Source organism: Ochotona curzoniae, unplaced genomic scaffold, assembly GCF_017591425.1.
Source record: "Ochotona curzoniae isolate NIBS_2020 unplaced genomic scaffold, NIBS_Ocur_1.0 contig_883, whole genome shotgun sequence".
Lineage (NCBI taxonomy): Eukaryota > Metazoa > Chordata > Mammalia > Lagomorpha > Ochotonidae > Ochotona > Ochotona curzoniae.
Window position 1 is genome coordinate 27,558,135 of NW_024466599.1, and position 27,069 is coordinate 27,585,203.

Sequence of the window (27,069 nt, forward strand, 5' to 3'; positions counted from 1 at the left end):
ATGTTTACAATAGCATTAATTTTAATAGCCAAAGAGTAAAAACATTTCAAATATCCACTTGTTAATAATGAATAAAATACACTATATTCATACTACAGTGAGAAAGAGAAACACAGAGAAAGTTATCTGCTGGTTTACTCCCCAAGTGGCCACAAGAACCAGAGCTGAGCCAGTCTGAAGCCAGGAGCCTGGAGTGTCTTATAGATCTCCAACACAGGTGCAGGGTCCCAAGGCTTTGGGCCATCCTTGACTGCTTTCCCAGGCCACAAGCAGGGAGCTGGATGGGAAGTAGAGCAGCTAGAACATGAACTGGTACCCTATGGGATCCTGCAGCATGTAAGGCGACACTAGTCTATTGCACTGGGCCCCCTAACAGCATTTTAAGGTACTCAGTGCTTTTGCTTTGAATGTGTGGGTACAGAAACATTCAATTTTTCTCTTCCAGTGGAGACTTTGTTTCCAAAACTTTATTTGCTATGAAGAATTAAGTACAGCTATTACTGCCACCAAAAAAGGTAGTTTCATTATAAAAAAGTTTTAACAAAACTTTCTAAATTAATTCTATTTCCACAACTCAATACAACTTCAGCTGAAAGTTATTTTTTAATTAAATTTTTAATTTTCTTTCTAACATTGAAACTGATGAGAGGGATGAATGCTCATGTTGGCCATCAATCAGTATAGGGAGGGTTGAGTACGGAGGAAGGTGGGTGGGACAAATGTTTCAGATTTCTTTTTTTCTCTGTGTCTGAATGGGAGGAAACTATATCAGCACATGGGGATAGGAGATGGTCGTTTGATGTTGCCTTAGAGACCCCAATGTGGGGAAGAGTGTTTATAGGATGCCACTTGAATTGTTTTCATCGTTCCGAGTCATTGTCAGCTTCATTGCACCAGGGTTGAGAAAATCTTTCCAAGGTCGCTAACTCCAACTTAGTGCATGCACTAACACAAGAACATATTGGAAAACTTGGCCAAAAGAATTGTCCATCCTGTTCTGCTTTCCATCCTCTGATGAGGCAGTGGACATCCCCTGTGGGCCTAGATGGGCTGTCATTTCCCCCATGTGCAGAGCTGGTCATGCTGTCCACTGCACATGCATCAGCAATTAAGGAAGCCAAGTCCCAATACATACACTCCAATGTCAGGACACACATCCTGTGATTTTCCCTGTGGCCAAGGTCTGAGTCCAGCAGTCCAGTCAGGGAGTTCCCTCAAAAAAATCTCACCTGAGTGACCTCAGATTTGACTCTTGGGAGCACCAGCAGTGCAGCATCACACTTGGTCTGTCACGTGTACCAGCCAATGAGCATGTGGTGGATGCAGCTGCCTGGTCAGTTCCACCCCAGCCCTATATCTCACACAAACCAATGTGTGCTGCAGCCCAGCCCAGCCAGCCCACCACAGACCCAATCCTCGCACATACCACCAGGGGTCGCAGCTTATTGGGCGACCCCCAATAATTCCCACTAGACCCATCCCCAGCCCCAGTTTTTGCGTATGCCACCAGCTTCTGCTGCAGTCTATCCTGGCCCAGTCCATATCACATCGAGCTCTCATACGTGTGGATGCTGCAGCTTAGCTCAGGCTGACCCACCCACCCATCGCCTATGCTGACAGGCACTGCTGCCTGATCTAGACTGGCCCACCACCAGCCCTGGTTCTTGTGCTCACTAGTAATAGTTACAGCCTAGCAGGGGAGTATCCACAGTTCTCCTGCCAGGCATGTTCTCAGGCCTGGATCTTGTACCTGCTAGTTGGGGTGGGGAGTACTGTGATTCAGCCTAATATGACTCATACCCAGTCCTGGTGCTTAACAGGTAGTACTGCAGCATTGCTCAGCTGGACCACACCCATTCTGGCTCTTGCGCATGCCAGCAGGTGCAGCTGCCTAGCCCAGCCTGACCCACCCCTAGTCCCAGCTCTCATGTTCACCAGTCAAAGCAGCAGCCCAGCATGGGGATATCTGAGGTTCCTCTATTAGGCCTGCTCCAAGCTGTCAGGCCCACTCCCAGCCCTGGATCTCATGAGTGCCAATAGGTGCTGTGATCCAGTCTAAAATGACCCACCCCTAGTCTTGGCATTCACGTGCTACAACCTGTCTCAGTCTAGCCTGCATCCAGCTCCAGCTCTCACAGGGGGGGTGCAGCAGCCTAGCCCAGCCTGGCCCACTCCAAGCCCTCATGCAACTGGCAGGTATTGTGGTTCGACCTGACCTGGCTTGCTCTTACTTATGCCAATGTGTGCTGTGGACTGCTGTTGCCCAGCTAGCCCCCACACCCAGCTCACACGTATGCCAACAGGTTCTGCAGCCCACTCTGTCTAGCCTGCTCCCAGTCCCAGCTCTTATACTTACCTGCAGGAGCTGTAGCCTAGCAGAGGAGTTCCCCAAATTCCCCTATAGGCTTGCTCCCATCCCAAATCTCCTATGTGCCAGCGAGGTACCCGACCACACAGGATACCTGAGCTAGGAAAAATAGCATCACCCGCTACCCACTGGTGCGGGCTGGGTCTAAGTGGCATACCTGACCAGGCTGTAACACTTGCCCTAGAGAATCAAAGCAGGGGGTGGGCCACAACAGGCTGGGGCGCAGCTCCCAACAGAACACAAGAGAACTAAATCTGGGTGCAGATTCTGTAGGGGACTTGTGGGCTCACCTCTGAGGGAATATAGCATCTTTGAGTTTACATGGAGAGCTGGGGGTGGTGATGGGCTGAGCGAGGTTGGACCACAGAACTCACCTGGCAGTCCTGGGAGTTGGGGTTGGGAGGAGGCCAAGTGGGGCCAAGCTGCAGCACCTGCTGGCACATGCAAGGGCTGGGACTGAGGGCAGACTATGCCACTACCCCTGCTGGCACATGTATGTTCCAAGGCTGGGAGTGGGCCTGGTAGGGGAACTTGGGAAACCCCCCTACTAGGCCACAGACCTTTTGGGGAGTACAAGAGCCTGGGCTAGGGGCAAACCAGGCTGAGCAAAGTTGCAGCACCCATAGGCATGACTATGGGTTGGGTCTGGGGGCAGACCAGACTGGGCTAGACTCTAGTACCCACTGGCAATTGCGAGAGCCAAAAATGGGTGTGGATAGGCCAGGGTAGGCCGCAACATCCATACATGAGAGCAAGGTTTGAGTGTGAGGCAGGCTGGGCCAGGCGATATAACTCATCAGCGAGAGCTAGAATGGGTATGGGCCAGTCAGGATAGGCCACAGTACCCGGGTGAGTACGGGAACTGGGGCCAGCCAAGTCAGGTTGGGTGAAACCACTCTGTCAGCTCTCTCACCTACCTGCAAGTGCAGTGGCACAATCCATGGCAGACCCCAGAAGTCATTCCTTCCCTGTCAAACATGCCCTCGGCCGCTCAAACTTCAATAAGTCCCCAGACCTCCACCCCCAGGCAATCTGCAACTCTCCCACCTTGGGGCTTGGGTGGCATGTCCTGGCCTGGAGTTCCCCACCTTCCCCACATACCTTTAAAACTAAAATTAAAAACAACAACAACAACAACAAAAGAATAAGAAGCAACTCTGCTGGCATATCAGTAGAATCAACATAAATCCAGCATTAACGAGATCCAGAGTGCCTGCCAGCTACTGACTGTTCTTCCAGCAGTGTAACACCTGTCTAGGTACAAAGCAACCAAGGCAGTTATCTACAGCTGGGTGGAAAAGTTATTTTCACACACAAAAAAACCATGCAAATGCACGGTAAGATTTCTAAACAAATGAATTTGAATGCTCACAGAAAAATAATACCTTATCTTTAGAAGGAAAACAATTAGAATGACACCAAATATCATACTTTTAAAAATGGTGGATTAGCATGTGGGAACCTGCATGAAGCTGCTGGCTTCCGCCTGGCTCAGCCCTGGCTGTTGCAGCTAACTGGGGAGTAAACCAGTGGATGGAAGACCTCTTCTCCATCTCCATCTCTGCCTTTGTAAATCTTCCTTGCTAATGGTGGGTTAGAAGGAAGTGGCAATGTGCTAAAGGAAGTCAATCTGGAATTAATACTAAGCAAAAATATACTTTTGGAATGAAAAAGTCAAAATACTCCCAAATGAAACAAAACTAAGAAAATGTGTTGCCAACAGACCCACCCTGAAAGAATGACTAAAGGAAGTCTTCTAAATAGGAAAGGAATGATAAAAGACAACTCAGAGCTTCAAGAAAGGAGGAAAAGCATGGAGAAAAAAATGAGTAAATGTAAGCTTTTCTTCTTGGCTTTTCTTATTGTTATTCAGTGGTTGGGTTGTAACATTATTTCATGTGGTTCTGAAACATACAGAGAGAAAACACTAGGAAAAACACAGGAAAAAACTAGGAGACAGAGGATGCTTCTTTAAGTCACTCAAACTAATAAAATGAGGATACCGACAGACTATTAACTTATGTATATGTAATTTAGATATTTAGAATAGCCACTAAAAAAAGCTAGAGAAACTAAAACAGAACAATAAAAAATAAAATATAAGTCTTCAAAATGTAAGTGATCTGCAGTTACTGAGAAAAAAAAACAATAAAAAGCAAAACAGACTTAACCCCTAACATATCTGTAACTGTACTGGAAGGGCAGGGCCTCTGGCACAGCGGGTTAGACAGCCAACTGAGATGCAAGTATTCCACATCAAAGTGTCACTTATGTTCTTCCTAGTATTGAGTGAGTTTAGCCTATTCATTTTCAGTAAAGCTCCCTGCTAATGTGTCTAGGAGGCAGTGGATGACGGGTCAAGTACTTGGGTTCCTGTCACTGATACAGGAGACCAAGATGAAGTTGTGGGCATCTGGCTTTAGCCTGGCCTAGTCCTGGCTGTTAACAGCCATTTGGCAATGGTGAACCAGGAGATGGAAGACATCAGTCTATTACTGTGCCTTTCAAACAAATAAATGCATATTTTTCTAAAGAATTGAATTGGGTATAAATGATCTTAATATAATAACTGAAAACAGATTAATAGGCTAAATTCACTCAACTAGCTATCTACATGACAGTCCCTTCAAATATGATGCAAGCAAGCCACAAGGTATGGGATAGAAAATGATGCATCACGCAAGCCTTAAACAAAGGTAAGAAGAATAGCTAGACTTATGGCATTCCCCATCACAAGAATGAGCACCATAAAGAAAATGATTTCAGGGCAAAAACACAATTACATATATCTTATGACAGTACATTGTTATAGTAGTCCCATTTTATTGGTTATAGCTAATCTCACTATACTGAATTCAGACATGAAATTTCACCATAAATATATATGAATGGGAAAAAAACAGCATACCTGGGATTTGGTTTATCCAGTTTCAGGCAGTCACTGGGTATCCCTCATGGAAGAGGGTAGGAATACTGTACAAAGATGTAATTTTAAATGACAATAACATAAATGGGAATGGTACCTAGCTGATTAGGAACAGAGTTTTTATATGCTACTATAAGGTGCTATTAATTCAAACCACACTGGTATCACTCAGGATGTTAAATGCAATCCCCATAGTAGCCATGAATAAAGTACTTTTTAAAAAATGCATAAAGAGGCCCAGCATGTGGTGGCCCAGTAGCTAAATCCTCACCTTACAAGTTCCAGGATCCAACACTGGCACTGGTTCAAGTCCTGGCTGCTCTACTTCCCATCCAGCCCTGCTTGTGGCCTGGGAGAGCAGTGAAGGATGGCCAAAAAGTCTTGGGACCCTGTATCCACATGGGAGACTCAGAGGAAGGTCCTGGCTCCTGGCTTTGGATCGGCTCAATCCAGCTGCTGCAACTACTTGTGAAGTGGACCAGTGGACAGAGATCTTTCTGTATTTCCTACTCTCTGTAAATCTGTCTTTCCAATAAAAGTAAATAAATCTTTATGGAAATACTCAGAAGGAAGTAATAATGAAGTCAAATAGTTCTTACCTAAACCAACTTTTAAAAAGAAGGCAATATGTAATATGAAATGAATAGCACATGCTTTTTTTTTATTGGAAAGTCAGATATACAGAGAGGAGGAGAGACAGAGAAGATCTTCAATCCGCTATTTTACTTCCCAAATGGGTGTAACAGCTGTAGCTGAGCTGATCTGAAACCAGGAGCCAGGAGCCTCCTGCGGGTGTCCAACACAGGTGCAGGGTCCCAAGGCTTTGGGCCATCTTTGACTGCTTTCCCAGGTCACAGGCAGGGAGCTGGATGGGAAGCAGGGCCTCCGGAACAACAACCAGTGCCCATATGGGATCCTGGCACGTGCAAGGTGAGGACTTTGGCCACTAGGCTAACCACACCAGACCATAAAACAGGCTTTTAAAAATCCAGGAAAATAACAAAGCAGAGGTTGTTCTATGGCAATCATTAAATTGAATCAAGCTCTCAAATAAAAAGCAGAAATTGGCATAATTAATTAAAAACATATATAATCCAACAGGCCCTCACTGTGATACAGTTAGGCAGCTGCCTGCAGTGCTGCTTCAAGTCCACTTCCAATCCAGCTCCATACTACTGCTCCTGAAAAGTCAGCGAAGGATAGCCAACTTGGGCCACCGTTTCCCTGTGAGACATCTGGAAGAAGCTTCTTGCTCCTAGCTTTGGACTGACCAACTCCAGAAGCTATGGCCACTTGGAGAGTAAACTAGTAGATGGAAGAGCTCGCTCTCTCTCCCTTTCCCTCTTTTCCTTCCCTCCCTTTCTTTCTCTCTCTAATTCATCCTTTCAAATAAGTAAGTGAATTTTTTTTTAACTCACTTCTTCCTAAAACTATAAAGAGTCAAAGTGAAGACTATTTCTAAAAATTCCACATATATAGTAACAAAAAAAAAAGAGCTTTACTGGCCCAATAATGCTAGATAAAATAGGTCTTTAGTCAAACATTATTCCAAGAGACAAAGAACAGAAAGCACTACACGTTGCTCAAGGGTCAGTTCATCAAGATGAGTACTAACAATTAGAAACACATAGGAAAACAGCAGAGCTGCACCATACAGGAAGCCAACAATAACTGAAAAGAAGGCAGGAAGTGTTCAACAATAACAGCTGGGATTTCAATCACAAAATTCAATAACGGGTAGAATACCTTGAGAAGATCAATATGGAAAAAGAGGGCTTGAACATTATAAACCAATTAGACCTGGAAGACATACATAATAACAGTCCACTCAGTAACATTAGAATGCACGCCTCAGGTACACCCAAGGACATTTTCCATGATACTCCATGACACAAAATAAAATCTCAATAAATGTTTAGAAATTGAAACAATAATTTTTTTTTTTGGTTAAATAAAGTTAGAAACTAGTAGCAAAAACTCAAAAAATTTTAAATATATAAAATTTTTTTTTAACATCAAGACCAAGTCATGAGCAAGGAGCCCCACTCCACAGACTGGATCAGAAGCAGAATATCCAGGACTCAAACTGGGATTCCGATTTGGAATGCTGGTGTTGCACAAAATGCTTGCAGTATAAATAGCAGCTTCACCTGCTGTGTGACAACTCCAGGGCCAGTATGTAGAACATTTTCAAATGTACTCTTAGAGTTGGTGCAGTGGTATAATGGGTAAAGTTTCCGTCTGGGGCAAAATTCCATAATGGCACCAAGATCAAGTGCTGGTTCTCCACTTTTGGTACAGCTCCCCGCTGATTCTCCTGGGATGGAAGATGGTCCAACTGCTTGGGCCCCTGAACCCACAAGGAAGACCCAGAAGAAGCTCCTGGCTCCTGGAATGGCCTGGCTTCAATCACTGTGGCCATCTGGGGAGTGAACCAACAGATATAAGATCTTTCTCTCTACCTTTCTCTCTCTCTAACTGCATTTCACTTAATAAATAAATCTTAAAGAAATTCACTGTAAGGCATATAATTGGTCAAAGGATCATTCCCAAATAAAACCAGCAAATATTTAGAAAGCAACACTTACAGAAAACCCAACATTTCAAAACTTAACAGAAAGCAGCAAAGCTAATACTACACAGATAGAAATATACAGCTAAAAAAATGCTTCCATCAAAAAGAAGCCAGATCTCAGATCAAAGCTAGGCCTACACCTTTGTTTTCTATAACAGTAAACTGAATCCAAAGCGAGCAGAAGGAAGGATATATGTTAGAGCAGATAGATAAGATAAACAGAGAAACTCAATGAAACCAGAAAGTTGAATCTGTGGGGAAAGAAAATCAATAATATTGACAAAACTTTAGACAGTCATTAAAAACAAAAAGATCAAAAATAACTAAAGTCAGACATGAACATTCAAGCATTACTACCAACCTTACAGAAATGAGGCGGATAATAAGGATTATGAACAACTGCACAATAAAGCAGCCCAGAAAAAAATGAACAAATTCCTGGGAATACACAAATTACCTAAACAAACGCAAGTAAAAACAATTTTTTAAAAAACTCCAATTGAGCTATGGCAAGCAATAAGACTGAAACAGTGATCAGAAACTTCCCAACAAAGAAAAACTCAGGCCCAAACACCTACACTGGCGAATTCTACCAAACAGTTCCGAAACTAAAAGCAATCTTCTCAAATTCTTAATAAGCAACGAGGAAGAAACACTTCCTAAATTCACTCCATGAGACCAGCAATACCTTCATACTAAAAAAAAAAAAAAAAAGGCATTGCCTGAAAAATACAGACTAATATCGTCTGAAAAATACAGACTAATATCGTTTGTAAATTATAATTGCAAAAATCTCAACAAGATATTGCAAACTGAATCAAATACCACATTGAAAGATTATACATCTTGACCAAATTGAATTCAACCCAGGAATGCAAAAATGATGCAACATAAAAAGAATTAATTATACACCAACAAATGAAAGTGGAAAAAAAGTTTCAGCTGACTCCAAAAAAGCATTTCACAAAACACGGTACCTTTCCAGGATTCCAAAAAAAATTGCTGAGAATAAACTCCTTCACCCTGACATAAGACATGAAAAGCTTACACCTAACATACTTGATGCTTTAAGCCTGAGAATATTCCCACTGAGATTAGAAAAAGACAATGACACTTTCATACTCAACAATGAATTAGAGTTCTAGCCAGAGCAGTAGACAAGAAAAAGAAACTAAAGTCAAAATTGGTAAGGAAGAGGTAAACAACTTTTATTTGCCAATAGTCCTATAAAGAAATTCCAAAGACTCCACAAGAAAGCTACCAGAACTAACAAGTTATTTCAACAAAGTTGCAAGATACAAAATCTATATAAACCTGCAATCAATACAGGTATAATAGTATGAAAAAAACCAATACAAAATAATAGTGTGAAAAAGTTAGGAATATAACTCCTTTTAGTATCTAAAAGAATCGATTATCTAGGCATAATTTAACCAAAGAAACCAGTTTTACTCTAAATAACGATAAAACATGGCTGAAGAAAATCAACGATGATCTAAATAATGAAAAGCCATATAGTGTACATAGGCAGTAACACAATATTGTGAGGAAAGTATTAGTACCCAAAGCAGCCTAAATTCAATTCAATTCCTACTAAAATCTCACCAAGTTTTTGTTTTCATTTTTTGCAGAAATGAAACTCCTAACCCTCCAACAGAATTTGGGGGAATCTGAGAAGCTAAAACCATCAAGACTAGTGCTTTGCCATTCTGAAATTGCTGCAATGCCCCAGCTGTAGGCAACTGCCTAGGGTGCCTTGTACCTACACAAGTGTTACACTGCTGCAAAAAAAGCAGCCAGTAGCTGGCAGGCACTCTGGGCCTGGTAAATGCCAAGTTTGTTTTACCTACGCCAGTGTGCCAGCACAGTTGCCTATTTTTTTTATAAACTTCATTTTTATGATATTTACATATTTGATCAGTATGAGAGGGGTCAAGGATTAGGGCAAAATGAGACCATTGTTTACAAATTCTCTTTCTCTTCTTTCTATGTCTGGGGGAAGGAGAAAGATGGGGCGAAAGCCACACCCAGCCTCCCAACCACCTGAGTACCCAGGGATAGGTAACCGATGTCATCCCAGGGTCCCTGATGTGGAGCCTGCTCCAAGGGCTCTGCTCAAGTGGATTTGATAATTCTGAGATGCTGTGAATTTCACTGATCCAAGGATAAGGAACACAGGCTGACTTGGTCTACCCTAGAGTCTCCATTCACCTAGATATTTGCTGTCAATGCTTGGCAGGGTAGTTGATCTATTTGTTCTGTCTTCCCTCCTTTGCAATGGTACCAGATATTCTCTGCAGGTTCCAGTGGAATGCCATATCCTCCATATGCATCTGGGTGTGTTATCCACTGCTCCGCCTAAGCCAATGAGGTGACCCAGTTCTGACACATGCACTCAATGGTCAGACCATAGATCCTGTGACTCTTCTGATGGTTGGAGTTCTGAGTCCAGAGGCGGATCCCCAAAGAAACCTTGCCTGAAATGATCCCAGACCTGACTCTTGTAAGTGCTTGTCAGTATGGCGTCCAGATCAGTCCAACACCCATATCAGCCTATGCACACACAGCCCTGGTTCTCATGCTCACCTAGATCTCTTCCCCTCCCACCCCCCATGCCACCCGGACCCAAGCACATGGAGAAATCCCCAGGTTTTTAAAAGATATATAGAGAAGGTAGGGGAGATCGGGTTGGGACATGCTACTCCAGCTCCTGGATAAGGGTGGTACAGATTGTCCAGGTAAGGGGATGCTAGCGTGGAAGCGGTTGAGGGCAGATCTGGGGCATCCTGGGCTGGGCCAATCCACAGCTCACAGTGGCACAAATGCCAGAATGGGATGCAGGCAAGGCCTGGTTGGACCACAACACCTACTAGTTCACACTGGGGCTAGGTTGCTGCACCCACTATTGAGAGCTGGCGCTGGGTGTGAGCCAGGCTAAGCCAGGTTATAGCACCTGCTAGCGAATGCCAACACTTAGGCAGGTCATCTCAGCTTAGGCCGTAGCAGCTACTGGCGCTGGAAGTGGGCCTGATAGAGGAACTTCGGGGACTCACTGCTGTTTCTACTGGTGAATGTGAGAGCTGGAACTGGGAGCAGGTCAGGCTGGACTAGGCCTTTGCACTTGCTAGCATCGTGAGAGCCAGAAAGGGTGTAGGCCAGCCAAGCTAGGCTGCAGCATCAGCTGGTAAGTGCTGAGAGTCTATACAAGTCACATCAGGCTGGACCATAGTACCTCCTGGCAGGTGCCAAGATCCATGGCTGGGAGTCAGCCTGACAGGAACCTTGGGCACAGGCACTCCCCTGCTGGGCTGTAGCTCTTGGTAAGCAAGAGAGCATGGACTGGGAGCAGGCCAGTCTGGTCAAGGCAGCAGCAACTGTGGGCATACATGTGAGAGGTGTCTTGGGGCAGGTCAGGCTAAGCTAAGCTTCAACACCCACAGGTGTACACAAGAATCAAATGGAATGTAGAACAAGCCAAGCCAGGCCCTAGCACATGCTGGCACTGGGGAAACTGGGGTTGGGGGCAGGTGTGGTGGGGGATATTTGAAGTCGTCCCAACTAGGCTGTGGTACTCACTGGTGGGCATGAAGATCAGCCTGTGGCAGGCTGGGCTGGCCTACATAGTACCCTTCAATTCATGTGAGAGACAGGGCTAGGTGGAACTGACCAGGCAGCTGGATTTCCCATTATGTGCACTGGCTAGTACAGGTGATGGACAGAAAACTTGACCCTGCATGGGCTGGTGCACACACCAGTCAAGTCTAAGGTTACCCAGGGGAGATTTCTTGAGGGAGCTCCCTGACTGGACTGCTGGACTCAGACCCTGGACGCAGGAAAAAAATCACAATATATGATCTGACCATGGAGTACATGCATCAGGACTGGGCCTATTCAACTGCTGATGCCTGTGTAGTGGACAGCATATCCAGATGCACACGGGGGGACATGACAGTCAGCTCATTTAGGCCCACAGGGGATGTCTATTGCCTCAACAGAGGATGGAAAGCAGAACAGGTTGGACAATTCTGGCTAAACTTAGCAACATGTTCCTGGGCCTGGGGACACTGGTAGACACTGTCAGTCAGCAGACCTTAGAAAGATTTTCTCAACCCTGGTAAAACAAAGCCGAGGACATCTCAGAGCGGTCAAAACCATCCAAGTGGATGTAGCGCAATGACCTAATGACTAAATCCTTACCTTGCACATACCAGAATCCTTTATGGGTGCTGGTTCACACCCAAGCTACTCCACTTCCCTTCCAGCTCCCTGCCTGTGGCCTGGGAAAACAGTAGAGGATGGTTCAAAACTTTGGGCCCTACACCCATGTGGGAGACCCAGAAAAAGCTCCTGGCATTGGATCAGCTAAGCTATGACCATTATGGCAACTTGGGGAGTGAACCAGCAAATCGAAGATCTTTTTCTTTGTCCGTCCTTCTATTTGTAAACCTACCTTACCAATTTAAAAACACATAAGTAAATATTTTTTAAAAAACACTAAAGTAACACATTGGAAAAGTTTTCCCCTCATCAGGGTCTCAAAGGTGTCTTAAAGCAACCATCTCCCATCCCCACGTGCTGATGTAGTTTCATAGGAAGGCATAGTCTCCCCCACTACCCCTTCAGACACAGGAGAAAAAAAGAAATCTAAAACATTTGTCTCACCCATATTCCTACATACCTTGACCCTGTCCACACTGATCAGTGGCCCACATGGGCCTGCATCCCTCTCAACCATGTAAAAGACATTAAAAATTAAATTTAAGGGCCCAGCACAGTAGCCAAGTGGCTAAAGTCCTTGCCTTGCATCCTTGCCCGGGATCCCGTATGAGTGCCAGTTCTAATCCCAGAGGACTCACTTCCCATCCAGATCCCTGCCTGTGGCCTGGGAAAGCAGCAGAGGATGGCCCAAAGCTTTGGGACCCTGTGGGAGACCTGCAAGAAGCTCCTGGCTCCTGGCTTCAGATCGGCTCAGCACCATCCATTATTGCTACTTGGGGAGTGAACCTGTAACTCCTTCTCTCTGCAAATCTGACTTTCCAATAAAAATAAATAAGTCTTTTAAAAAGATTTTAAGAAAAAAGTACTATAGTGCCACAATGTGGTACTGCCACAGGTAAACAAATACAGATCAATGAAACAGGCACAGGAATTTAGAAGTGAGCATATATCTGTGGCTAATCAATTTTTAACAAAGGTATCAAGTTCATTCGATAGAGAAAAAAAAAACTGTCTCTTCAATAAACTATTGGGACAATTGATTTTTACATTTAAAAATATTAAGTTGGAGCCTTAACTCAAATCAAATGGGGTAATTAGCCCAAAATATATCAATGATCTAAAAATAAGAGCTAAAAAGCACATCTCTCAGGAGGAAACAAGGAAACAAGAATAAGTCTTCAGGACCTTGGACTTGGCAATATGTTCTTAGTTATGACCCCAAAAGGCAAGCAATAAAAATAAACTGAGCTTCATCCAAATTAAAAATTTTTGTTTAGAAACTGGCACTGTGGCATCATACTTAAGGCCACCATGTGTGATGCCAATATCCCATATTGGCACCACTTCCTATTCTAGCCACTCCACTTCTGATCCAGCTCCCAGCTAATGCACCTAGGAAAATATCAGAAGATGTTATAAGTACTTAGGAACCTGTACCCACACGGGAAACAGAGATGAAGCTCCTGCCAGACTCATTTTTCGCCATTCCAACCCGTTAGGGAGTGAACTAGCAGACGAAAGAGCTCTCTGTCCTCTCTCTCTTTAACTCTGCCCTTCAAATAAACACAGCTTTAAAGGAAAGCAATAGGCCCCAGTGGTAGCTTAGTGGCTGAAGTCCTTGCCTTGAGTGTGCCAGGATTCCATATGAGTGTCAATTTGTATCCAGGCTGCTCCACTTCCCATCCAGCTCCCTGGAGAACGGCTCAAAGCCTTGGGACCCTGCCACCACATGGGAGACCCGGAAGAAGCTCCTGGCTCCTGGCTTCAGATCAGCTCAGCTGCAGCTCTTGCGGCCACTTGGGGAGTGAACCAGCAGGTGGAAGGAAGATCAGTCTCTGTCTCCTTCTTTCTCTGTAATTCTGACTTTCCAATAAAAATAAATATTTTTTTAAAAAGGAAAGCAATAAACAAAACAAAACCTTTTGTTCACCAGAGGACCTTGTCAAGAATCTAAATGGCAGTGATGCTGTGGTGTGGATGAAGCTCCTGGAACCTGGTATTGCAGCCATTTGGGAGGTTAGCCAGGAGAGAGATATCTCTCTGCCTCTCCCTACGCCTCTCCTTCCCCCTCCTCCCTCTCTGTAGTTCTATCTTTCAAAAATAAATAAGACTCCAAAAGTGCAGGAAACAAACAAAAATATCAATCTTTGGGTTGGGTTTGGAATGAGATAAAATATTTGCAAGTCATATAGCTAATAAGAGTCTAACACCACAATTATGTAAGAATCTCCTGAACTTCAACAACAGAGAATACCAACAACCAAATTAAGAAATGGATAATGAGCTTATACAGACATTTTTCTAAAGAACATATACAAATGGCCAAGAAACACATGAAAAGATGTTCAACCTATCAGTTATTAAGGAAATACAAGCCAAAAGCACAATGAGTACCACTCCATACCTATTAGAAGAGGGGCAAAAAAAAAAAAACGTAAGCAAGGATGTAAAGAAAGTGACCTTTGTGCATAGCTGCTAGCGATGTAAGGAGATACCGCCTTTGTGGAAAACAATGTGGCAGCTGCTCAAAAACCTAACCACAGCAATGGCCAGCTAACCCAGCAACCACCCTGCAGGGTGTACACCCAAAAGAACTGCACAAAGGGACTTAAACTGACACTTGCATATCAACGTTCACCGTAGCATTATCTGTATTAGCCAAAGCTGGAAAATACTCAACATCCATCAATAGATGATTTGATAAAATGTTCAACCTTTAAAGGAGCGAAATTCTGATACAGGCTACCAAATGGAGGATCCATCTGAAAATACTATGTATGCTAAGTGAAAGAAGTTGGACACAACTGGTCAAAAACTTAAAATTCCAAATATGAGAATATGAATTATCTGTAACAGATAATCTATTACAAAGTAGTTTAGAGGTTACCACAGAGTAGAAATGGGAACGTACTCCTTAACGTGTAAAATTTCTGGGGGTGCTGAAAAGGTTTTTGGATGGCATGTGAATTCATGGCAGTGAATAGCATACTTCAAAATGGCTAAGATGACAATTGTAATTATATATATTGCACTACAATACAAACCCAAAGAAAAAGTCATTAAATATGGGGTCAACGTTGTAGTACAGCAAGTTAAGGCAACGTCTACAATGCTGCCTTCCAAATCAGAGCAGCAGTGCATCCTGTCTGCTGATTGGCCAGGAAACGCCGCAGCAGAAGACAGCCCACGTGGGAGACCTGGATAGCTCCAGTTATTTGGGGATGGAACAATCAGCAGATAGAAACTCTCTTCTCTGTCACTTTGTCTTTCAATTAAATAATTCATGATTTTAAAAAGCTGACAAATACATGAACAGAAATCAGAACTGCACTAAAGTCCTCAAACAAAACAGCTATGGATTTAATATCCATAATGTGCTCCATTACAAAACAGTTTAAAAACTAGTCTAATTAAATATTCAGCTTTTTTACAGATTTGCTTTACTCGTTGCGGCTCTGTAACTTCCTCTATACTGGGAACGATCCCACTCACAACTGAGCTACTTTAACAAATCTATGTAAGCTGTGTATTTTTTTAAAGATTTATTTATTTATTTTTTATTAGTTTTTTATTGGAAAGGCGGATATACAGAGAGGAGAGAGAGAGGAAGATCTTCCATCCGATGATTCACTCCCCAAGTGAGCGCAACGGGCCGATACTATGCCGGTCCGAAGCCAGGAGCCTCTTCCGGGTCTCCCGCGCGGGTGCAGGTTCCCAAAGCTTTGGGCCATCCTCGACTGCTTTCCCAGGCCACAGGCAGGGAGCTGGAAGGGAAGCGGGGCTGCCGGGATTAGAACCGGCGCCCATATGGGATCCCGGGCGTGCAAGGCGAGGACCTTTAACCACTTGCGCCACCGCGCCGGGCCCCAAGCTGTGTATTTTTAAAATTTTATAACCATGATGCCTATCAAACCATAAGCACTCAACTGATTTAGTAAATAAAATAAAATCAGTAAAAACAACAACAACAACAACAAAAACAATAACATTAAAAAGACTCCCCAAATAATCTTCCACTACAGTTTAAAAACACCTAATTTGAGGACTAGCATGCTGTGATGAGCTAAGCCATCACTTGAAACACTGTATCCCATATGTATGCCAGTCTCAGCTGCTCTCCTTTCAGTTCTTATGTATCTTGGAAACCAGTGGGGAATGGTCCAAATACTTGGTCCCTGCCACCCACAGGAGAGGGCTGGGATGAAACTCCTGACTCCTGGCCCAAACTCTGGGTGATACAGGAGTGAACCAGCAGACTTCAAAGTTTACCTTTCAACTAAGTAACCTTTCTTAAATGTTTGTTTTAACGATAGTATCTAAGAATTTCAGGACTCTTCGGGGTGTGGCACGATAGCATAGTGGCTAAAGTCCTGCCCTTGCCTTGAACAAACCAGGATCCTATATGGGTGCTGGTTCTAATCCCGGCAGCCCATTTGCCCAACCAGCTCCCTGTTTGTGGCCTAGGAAAGCAGTCAAGGACGGCCCAAAGCCTCGGGACCCTGCACCCCCGTGGGAGACCAGGAGGAAGCTCCTGGCTCCTGGCTTCAGACGGGCTCAGCTCCAGCCATTGTGGTCAATTGGGAAGTGAATCATTGGACAGAAGATCTTCGTCTCTATCTCTCCTCCTCTCTGTAGATCTTACACTGCAATAAAAATAAATGAACCTTTTTTAAAAAAACTAACACTTTAAATGACTTCTTTCCTCCTGATAGACATATTTCCATCCTTAATTCCAATGAGAGGTTCACAGAATTTGGCTTTACTAATTTTGGCTGATCTGCATCTAAGTTGATTCATACTAGGATAGACGCCGGCCAGGAGACAGGGTTCATGGCTGGGCTGCTCAATGTTATGACCGAGCTGCCTCAAGCAGTCCCAGTTCAACAGTTCCTGCAATAATACATTTAATATAATCAGAACTGTTTTTTTTGTTTTACTATCATGGTTGTGTTTTTGCACATTAAAGGTTTAATTATATAAGCAATGAATATGAAACAGTTTGATTAGCTATTGAATAAGCTGCATCATTCATTTCAGTAAAGAGTACATTTTTCCTCTTATCTGTTCATCAAGACATCCCTTTATTTATCTGCTTATTTATTTATTTTTAATAAAGAATTGTGGGAGGGAAGACAAATACACATCTAACTGGAAGGAAATTGTAATTTAATGATCCCACGTCAGGTGATTTACAGCGTAAGAAAGATGTGAAATTTAGAGCCTGGGAAATGTGGAATTCCTGTGTTGGCAGCTTTCACTTACAGACTTACTTGTCCTTGGCAAACTTTTCCTTAGTATTGCATTGCAGTGTAAGACATTTTCACCCAAAGTTACTTCCTTTCTTTGCACTTTCCTGCATTTGGGGATCAACTTGTCTCGGAGGACTCTGTCTCCTTCAGCTCTCACAGGTATTTTACCTAACAAATGGCTTACAGTATGCTTAATCCCACCTTCTTCTAAGAAAATGTAATCTAATATGATGACAAAAGGCTTGCCTGAAGCACCACACATCTAAAAAATCTGGTCGTTTAAAAACAATTGCAAATATATAGTATTTGCTTCCCTGTTTCCTAAAATAGAACATACTAAACATAACTCCAATGCCTTCTGATTGAATGACCTGCCGTGATGGCCCAATAGTTAAATCCTCATCATGCTAGGATCCCATATGGATGCCAATTTTTCTCCTGGCTGCTCCACTTCCCATCCAGCTCCCTGCTTGTGGCCTGGGAAAGCAGTTGAGAACGGCCCAAAGCCTTGGGATCCTGCACCCGTGTGGGAGACCCAGAGGAGGCTCTTGGTTCCTTGCTTTGGATCAGCTCAGCTCTGGCCACCGTGGCCACCTGGGGAGAGAACTAGTAGACAGAGGATCTTTCTGTCTCTCCTCTCTGTAAATCTGATATGTCTTTTCAATAAAAAAAAAAAACTCCATCAAGACACAGCTAATTTACTAGCTGTGTATTCTTAGGGGGACACATTCAGAATGATACGCAATTCAAATACATGATAGACATTTGCTTACATTAGAAATATGCTAAGCAGGGGGCTGGCACTGTGAGTAGCAGGCACCCATTATGGGCGCTCAACTTCTGAGCCAGATCCCTGGCACAGCAGAGGACGGTCCAAGTACTTAAGTCCCTGAGCCTAGATGGAAGACCCAGAGGAAGCTCCTGCCTCCTGGCTTCACAAGGGTGCAGCTCTGGCCACTGTAGCCATTCGGGAAGTGAACCAGCAGATGGCAGATCGATCTCTCTCTCTGCCCACCCCCTTGGTAACTCTGCCTTTTAAATAAACAAATGTCTTAAATAAATAACAAAGCATTACAGGTAACAAAAAATTAAGCAGGACACTGTTTAAGCTCTCAAGGAACTCCCAATCTATAGAAGACAGAAGCCAGAGTTTCAAACAACTTTCAAAATTAGATTATGCTTAATTGTTCACATTTAGGTCTGACCAGGCTAGGCAGGACTACAACCCCCATTGGCCCGCACGTGTGCTTCATTAGGGGAAGAGCCATGCTGGGCTAACCGACTATATCCACTGGTACAGGCTTGAGCCAGAGTTAAGCACAGGCTGGCTGGGCTTTGCTACAGCATCAGATGGCATGTGCTGGGACTGGGGGAAAGCCCTGTCAGGCTAGACAGCAATACCACCTGGAAAGTGTAAGACCTGGGACTGGGAGCAGACCCAGCAGGGAAACTATGGGCACTCCTATTTTGGGCTGCAGCTCACACTGGTGAGCATGGGAACCTGGGCCGGGGGCGGGCCTGATCGGACAGGCAATGGCACCCGCCAGCATGAGTGTGGGCTGGACAGTGGAGTTCACCAGGCTGAGCTAGGCTCCAAAGTCCACTGCATGTACAAGAGCTGAATAGGATACAGGACATACCAGACCAGTCTGCTGCACATACTGGCAAGCACAGGAACCAGGGTTGGGGACAGGCCTGGGGGGGTTAATGGGGTTCGCTCCAATTACGTTGCAGTTCCCACTGGTGTGCACGAAAGCCAAAGTGTGTGATGGACAGGGATGGGTTGAACCACAGCATCCACTGGTTTGCATATAAGATGGAGCTGGGGACAGAATTGACTGGACGACTGTAAATATCAGTGTATGTGTAGCCTGACATAGGTGACAGTCTGAGCCAAACAACACACTGGCTGACGCACACAGGAGTCAGATCCGGGGTCACCTCTGGTGAGGTTCCTTTGGGGAATTCCCCAACTGGATGGCTGCATGCAAAATTCCAACCATGGGGAAAACTACAGGCTCTGTGGTCTGACCAAGAAGTGCATGCGTCAGAACTGGGCCTCCTCAGTTGCTGAAGCCTGCGCAGTAGACAGCATGCCAGAAGTACATGGGGGACCTGACAGATCACTGGGGCCTGCAGAGGACATCGAGTACCACGGGTGGCAGAACAAACTAGACAACTCTCCCGGCCAAGCTTTGACATCAAGTACCTGGGCAAGTGGAGACTCTAGGGTAGACTATGTCAGCCAGCGGGCCTTGGAAGGGTTTCCTCAATCTTGAAGCAACAAAATCAACAACATCTCAGAACTACTGAAACCACTTCAGCAGTGCCCCTAGAACATGCTCCACATGGGGGACCCTGGGAAGACATCAGGTGGCTCTGCCGCACCCCGAGGCCTTAAGTGGTTGGGCTGCTGGGAGTGGCCCTCTCCCTTCTCCCTGCTACCACCCATCCCCAGATATAGGAGGAAAAAAAAATTCGGAAGCAACTGATTCACTCCCTTCCTCCATGCCTTGGCCTTCCCCACCCTAACCAGTGGTCCACATAGGTATACATCCTTCTTAACTATGTAAACAGCATCAAAATTAAAATAAATTTATTATCTAAAAAATGGAGGTCTGAGACATTTGAAAAGCTTTTTGAAAGACATCATAAGCACCTTCCAGGTCTATGTGTCTGTAATTACCAGGACAGTTCCAAGGAGGATGCATCCCACATTTGCCATGGTTGGTTGTCACAGTTCTCACTTTCATCCCAGAATACGGATGGCTTCTCAGCTCCTTGCCAATGAGCCCCCCTCCCGGCAGCAGTCTCTCACTGGTCCCCATCACCAAGTCAGCATCCTGGGAGCACTGCTCCTCTCTCAGCTCTTGCTAAATTGCTCTTCAAATTCTCTCTAAATCAAATCCATCCGCTTTTCTCCATAGCTGCCCAGTCAAGGTTAGTATCATCTCTTCTGTGCTGTAAGAAGCTCCTTACTGATCTTCCTGCTCACAATTCAGTTCCTGCTAATCCATGGCCTTTCTAGTTGTCAGTATTCTGCCTAACATTCCCCAGTGTTCTGCGAGAAAATGGAAAATGTGATCATTAGGTCCACAAGACCTTACCCCACCTGCCACAGTCCAGATAACTGGCATTCTGAAAATTCTGGGTTCCTCTTGCCTCTGAGTCACCACAACCCTTGGAACTCATTCTTCCTAATTCTGACCAAGGTAATCCTAATTTACACTTAAAATGTCAGTTCCGGGCCCGGCACGGTGGCGCAGTGGTTAAGGTCCTCGCCTTGCATGCCCGGGAACCCATATGGGCGCCAGTTCTAATCCCAGCAGCCCCGCTTCCCTTCCAGCTCCCTGCCTGTGGCCCGGGAAAGCAGTTGAGGACGGCCCAAAGCTTTGGGACCCTGCACCCGTGTGGGAGACCCAGAAGAGGCTCCTGGCTTCGGATTGGCATAGCATCGGCCCGTTGCGCTCACTTGGGGAGTGAATCATCGGACGGAAGATCTTCCTCTCTGTCTCTCCTCTCTGTATATCCGCCTTTCCAATAAAAATAAAATAAAAAAGAAATCTTTAAAAAAAAAAAATCACTTCCATCACTCCCAATCAGAAAGAGGAAAGAATAGTCTATTTTCTTCTCACTACCTTAAGATCATTATTCCTCAGGACAAGTCCCTATGGTTTATGCTCTTCTCATTAATTGGCTTCTGTAAAGTTCTCACTTTGGCAGGTGAGTATCTGGCTTAGCAGTTAAAAAGCCAGTTGCGGGCCCAGTGTGGTAGCCTAGTGGCTGAAGTCCTCGCGCCTTGCCTGCGCCGGGATCCCATATGGGCGCACTGGTTCATGTCCCAGTGGCCCTGCTTCCCATCCAGCTCCCTGCTTGGGAAAACAATGGAGGATGGCCCAAAGCCTTGGGACCCTGCACCCATGTGGAAGATCTGAAAGAGGCTCCTGCCTCCTGGCTTCAGATCGGCATAACACCAGCCATTGCGGTCACTTGGGGAGTGAATCATAGGACGGAAGACCTTTCTCTCTGTCTCTACTCCTCTCTGTATATCTGACTTTGCAATAATAAACAAATAATAAACAAATCTCCAACAACAACAACAAAAAAGTCAGTTGCCCCCTCCCCAACCCAGTGGTGGCTTATACTAATCTTCAACCTGTAGTGTTAGTATCTCATATGAGTGCCAGTTCAAATCCTGACTGCTCCCCTTCTGATCCAGCTCCTTGCTTATGGCCTAAGAAAGCAGGGAAGATGGCTCACATCCTTGGGACTTGGTACCCACATGGGAGACCTGCAAGAAATTTCTGGCTCCTAGCTTCAGATTGGCTGAGCTCTGGCTGTTGCGGCCATTTGAGGAGTGAACCAGTGGATGGAAGGCATCTCTGTAAATCTGCCTTTTGAGTAAAAGTATTTAAGAAGGAGGAGGAGGAGAAGCAGAAGAGGAAGAAGAAGAAGAAAAAGTAGGAGGAGGAGAGGAAGAAGAGGAAAGAGGAAGAGGGGGAGGAAGAGAAGAAAGGGGGAAGAAAAGAACAAGGCCATTTAGCATGTCCCATGTTCCAAGTCAGAGTTTGGTTGGTTTGATGCTCAGTTCTGATTTCCAGATTCTTGCTAATGCCCACCCTGGGGGACAACAGTGTTGGGTCGATCATGCAGATTCCTGCCACTTGGGTGGAGTGCTGCATTGCCAGCTGCTGGCTTTCGCTCTGCCCAGCCCAGTCCCAGGAGTTACTGGGCGTCTTAGCAGTCAACAAGCAGATGGAGGCTCATGCTGCCCCTTCCTCCGCCCCCGAAATACATGTCTTTAAACATTAAACACAAACTTTAAAAACAAAATGGTAAACGTATGTAACGAATCTTTTCAAATGCAGTCTTCTGTGAAGCGCAGTGTGTGAAAGCGCTGAGCTCCTGAGCTTACAGTAAGGGCCTTCAGGATCCTCCTGAGCTTCCCGCTCCTGTAGCATCTCTGGCATAAAGCCTAGGACACAGGTTACCCGGAGTGCTAGCCCACTAAGCTACACTGCCTCTGAATGCAGGCGAGCCAGCAGAGTGAACACAGCTGTCTTTGAAGTTCCACAAACCCAGGTGCAACTCCTGATTCTGTTAGTTGTGAGATCTCGAGAGCAGCTTTCCCTCTGAAGGTTCTCAGGTTTATTTTCATCACTGAGATATCATTATGCTCCCATCCCGGTGATTAAACTCTGGTAACACCAAAATAATTGTGAAGGTTTGGAGCAACTAGAACCCTTACACATGACAACAGACATGCAAAACTGCAAAACGACTTTGGGAGAAGGACCGACAATCCCATTATAAAACTGAACAGACACCTACCCTGTATGCCATTTCTCCTGGTATGTGCCCAAGGGAAATGAAGACATACATCTGCAAAAAACTTAAAAATATTCATGGCAGTTTTACTCATGATAGGCCAAAACTTAAAGCATCCCAGATATCCATCCACTACACAATACACACACATTAATAGAAAAAAGGCCTGAATTCTAAAAATGCAACCTGTAAAGCCACACTAAAAAGCACACATACATACAGTGTGATTCTATTTATATGATGCTCTAGAACAGACAAGATTAATCCATAGTGGGATGGCAAAATAGCACAACAGTGGTTGCCTCTGGGAGGTGGGACAGAGCTAGGGTGAGAATGCCCATGGAGGAACTGCAGGAGTTACGGTAATGCGTGTATCTTGATAGACACTTGGATTACATCCATTTATCAAAGCTAATTAAACAGTACAATTAACATTTGTGTATTTCATTGTACAAACATTTTACTTTAAAAATTATAAACAAATAATGAGCCCTAGCTAATGAGACACATGCTGAAGTATTTAGGTAAGAGATACGCTGATGGACTGAAGAACGCACTGAAGGAGGGTTAGGTATAAGATAAAGCAAACATGAGGAATATCAGTTATAAGTTCTCTATGATGGGTGTTTTCAATTTCAACTTTTCTTGGTACTTCAGATTTTTTACAATAAAATGAAAGCATTAAAAACTTGATCACTAGACCTTTTGTTCACAACTGTAATATGTAATGTATTAGATGGAATGGATGTAACTCGTGTTCAGCGTTACCTGGTGAAGGGGTTCTTCCTGTTATTTCTGGGTCTCCCTGTCACTTCTAGGCTAGTCTTCCTACACATCACAGCCTCGCGACCTCCCCGTCAGCCATGTCATAACCCACCCCCAGCATGCCAACTTCAGAGCTCCTCCTCATCTCCTTCTCTCTCTAAACGTCCCTCGGAGCCTAATCCTCCGTTCTCATTCCCTTCCTGCTTCCAACTCATCAAGAGTTGGAGCCCTCACTTATTTTCCAGCCCATAAACTCTCTTGATAGATACTTTCTTTCGTCTGAAATATCCCTATATTCTTTTGGTCTCTACTGCAGCCATCTGCAACCAACTTCTCTGCCCTCTCCCCTGAGTAGAAGAGTAGCACTGCAGGAAAATTTCACCACGGCCAACCAACACTCCTCTGAACTACCGATCCACACAGACTGCAGCTCCATTCTAAGTCACTGTTGGGCCCCTGCATATTTCACAGCAGTGATTCCAAAACGACATCACTTAGCTGCTTATTCACTCCCCTTCTTTATTCTCTGTAAAGGATCGTGCCTTTCATCTCATCATAAAATACAGGAGACCAAACACAAACTCCCTGACCCCCAACAGTCTCTCACTCCTCTCTCACAGGGAAGGAAGTCATCACCCCTGCTGGAGGCAGTGTAACAGATCATTTAAAAACGGATTCTCAGCACAGGCATTTAACACAAGGTGAGGTGCCACTTGGGACACATGCATCTCATATAAAGACGCCTGAGTTCATTCAAGTCCTGGCTCTACTTATTTCCAACTCTGATTTCTTGCTGAACGCACCCTGGGAGATGGCTCAAATACGTGGGTCCCTGTCACCCACATGGGAAATAGGGAACGACTTCTGGACTCCTGGCTTTGATCTGGCCGAGCTGTGTTCAGTACGGCCATTTGAGGAGTGAACTGACATAAGAGCTCTCTCTTTCTGCCTGTTTGTCAGTCTCTCTGAGTCTCTTGTTGTGTGTTTCAAATAAATGAAACCAACTCAATAAAATGTTTCAAAGACTAATTTTAATTACTTGAAAAGCACAGTTAACAGAGATCTTCCATTCATTGGTTCTCTCCCCAGATGGTTGCAACAGCCAGGATTGGACCACACCAAGGAGGAACATGGAACTCCAGTAGCACAGGTTCCAAGTACTTGGGCCATTTGCCATTGCTTTCCCAGGCACATCAGCAGGGAGCTAGAGCTGAAGTAGAGCAGCAGCAACCTGAAAGCACCTTTTTTCTAAAGATTTATTTATTTTTATTGGAAGCACAGATATACAGAGGAGAGACAGAAAGACCTCCCATCCACTGGTTCGCTCCCCAAACAGCCACAACTGCCGGAGCTGCGCTGATCAGAAGCCAGGAGCTTCTCTGAGTCTTAAACTCAGATCTCCCATCCTCCACTGCTCTCCCAGACCACAAGCAGGGCTGAATGGGAAGTGGAGCTGTTGGAACTCAAACTGGCACCCATATGGGAGCCCAGCGCATGCAAGGTAAGGCTTTTACAACTAGGTTCATCATGCCAGGCCCTGAATGCACTTTGATATGGAATGTTGGCATTGGAAGCAAAGGCTTAAGCCACTACACCACAATGCAGGGCCCAGAAATAAATAATTTTAAACAAAGAAAAACAAAAATGCAGATTCTAAAACTAAGTTACTTGGGCAAATAATCCTTATAAAACCTCAATTTTCTCCCCTAGAGCACAGAAACAACAGTATCCTATGATGATCACATGAGAACACAAGTAACGCCATTTCAGAAAATCGAAGTCCAATTTCATCCTTTGTGTTGAATTTATCTTCTCCTCACCAGTTATCTTCCACCAGCACCTTCTTACCCAAATGTTTTAACAAGTTTTTGTCACTTCAAACAAACAAAAAACAAAACAAAACAAAAACAGTAAGTTCCTAACCCTGATTCCTCTTCTTGCCTTAGCAGTACCTCTTTTCCTTTCATTTCCCAGCTCTAAAAAACAAAACAAAAACAAAACAAAACAAAAAAAACGAAAAAAATACTCTGCCCTTGTGTTTCCTACCTTGCAGCTTTTCCATCTTCTACCCTCACAATAAATCTGCTCTGCTCTGTGGCCAACGCTCCTTCAGTGAAATCCAGCTCTTCCCAGGTACAAGCCCGGGCTGCCCAGAGTCTGAGGAGGCTGTCTCTGCCCCCATGACCCCCATGAGCTCCTCTCAGACCCGGGAGCTCGTTCCTTCTGCGGGACTCCTTCCCTCTCCGTCTCTGCGCTCACTCCCTTGGCTCTCTTCTCCTCCCCCCGCCCAGAGGCCAGGCTGACTCAGTCCTACGCCCATGGGTCTCAGTGTCTGGACTCATCTGCTGTGTTTTCAAATCTTCACTGAGGTATCACTTTCATATACTGTATATACATATCAAAACAATCTGATAAACTGAAACTAAAACTACTGGTACAATCAAGATAAGCAAATGAATACCCCCCCAAACCACCACCGATATTCCCAAGTTTGCACTTACCAGAATTCTATATAAATAAAACTATATGGTAAAATTGTTTATTCAACTCACTTGACAAAAGCCATTTCCAGTCTTTGCCTGGACAGGGCTGCCATGAACATGCATGTATGCTTTGTAGAACTACATGACTTCGTATCTATCATGACTTTACTTACATACCTGGAAATTCTGATCTGCTTCAAAGGCTTCGCCTACATTTCCTGTTCTAGCTAAAGGTACTCAAACTACTAAAAATGAGATTCTTCATGCAGCCTTAATAATCACCCCTACTAGGCACTATCAATTCTGCTCTTAAATACTTAAAAAAAAAAATCCAGTATCCATCCTAGTTCAAATGTCTCTTAATGCAAATGCACGTCAGCTCTTGGCTGGACTGTTAAACTAGTTTTCCAGTTTTTTAACTTTTTCTATACTCCCACGGTCTCATTCTGCTCCAATCTATCTTCCATTCAAAACCCAAAGTTAATTTTCCAAAATTCAGATGTCACACTACTCCACTTAAAAAAAAAAAAAAAAACAACAACTCCTCAATGGTATCTACCACATCAAGATAACATTTAAGCACATTAGCTTAACATCTTCACAAAACTGTCTAAGGGGCAGACCAATTTCAGACTGGTGGCTAAAGTAACTGCTGAGACAGCCATGCCGTCTCCTGGCTCCAGCCTGCTGCTATTGCAGACCCTGGGAAGGGAGCAGCGATGCTACCAAGGACTGCATGGGAGATGCGGAGCGGGTCCTCTGCCCCAACCCCTGGAGCTTTTACAGGCATCTGGGGAGTATCCGATACACGGGTGCTCACCTTCTATTTTTTTAACTGACTCATTTTTAAATTTTTTAAAGAACTGCCAATAAACCAGTTGTCTCTCCAGACTCACTCCCTGTCATTTTCCGTTTTGCTCTTAGTCTTCTCTGATTATGTCATTAACCTTTTCACCCTTAGTGCCAAGGACAATACCTGGTCAGCAGAAGGCAGGATGCATTGGTATTACAGATAACAGATGTGGTGAGATAGTCCGATGAAAAGGTAATACCCAGGGAAAGCAGCAGCCCAGCCTGGTTAACGCACAAAGAACATGAAAGAGGATGGAAGGCAAGGCAGTCAGAACCGGGATGATGTCAAGTCCTTGGTCTCCACC

The 27,069-nt window shown here is 44.6% G+C and overlaps 1 protein-coding gene and 1 long non-coding RNA gene across 3 annotated transcripts in view; one reads left to right on the forward strand and one right to left on the reverse strand.

Annotated features, from left to right (window-relative positions):
* The window catches only part of SOS1 (SOS Ras/Rac guanine nucleotide exchange factor 1), a 115,179-nt gene that overhangs the window by 84,151 nt on the left and 3,959 nt on the right, over nucleotides 1-27,069 (reverse strand). The gene's annotated exons all lie outside the window — the stretch shown is intronic.
* LOC121164833 lies at nucleotides 1,185-10,406 on the forward strand. The gene is made up of 3 exons (XR_005885170.1): nucleotides 1,185-1,200; nucleotides 6,305-6,307; nucleotides 10,324-10,406. It is a non-coding gene; the product is annotated as an uncharacterized LOC121164833 (long non-coding RNA).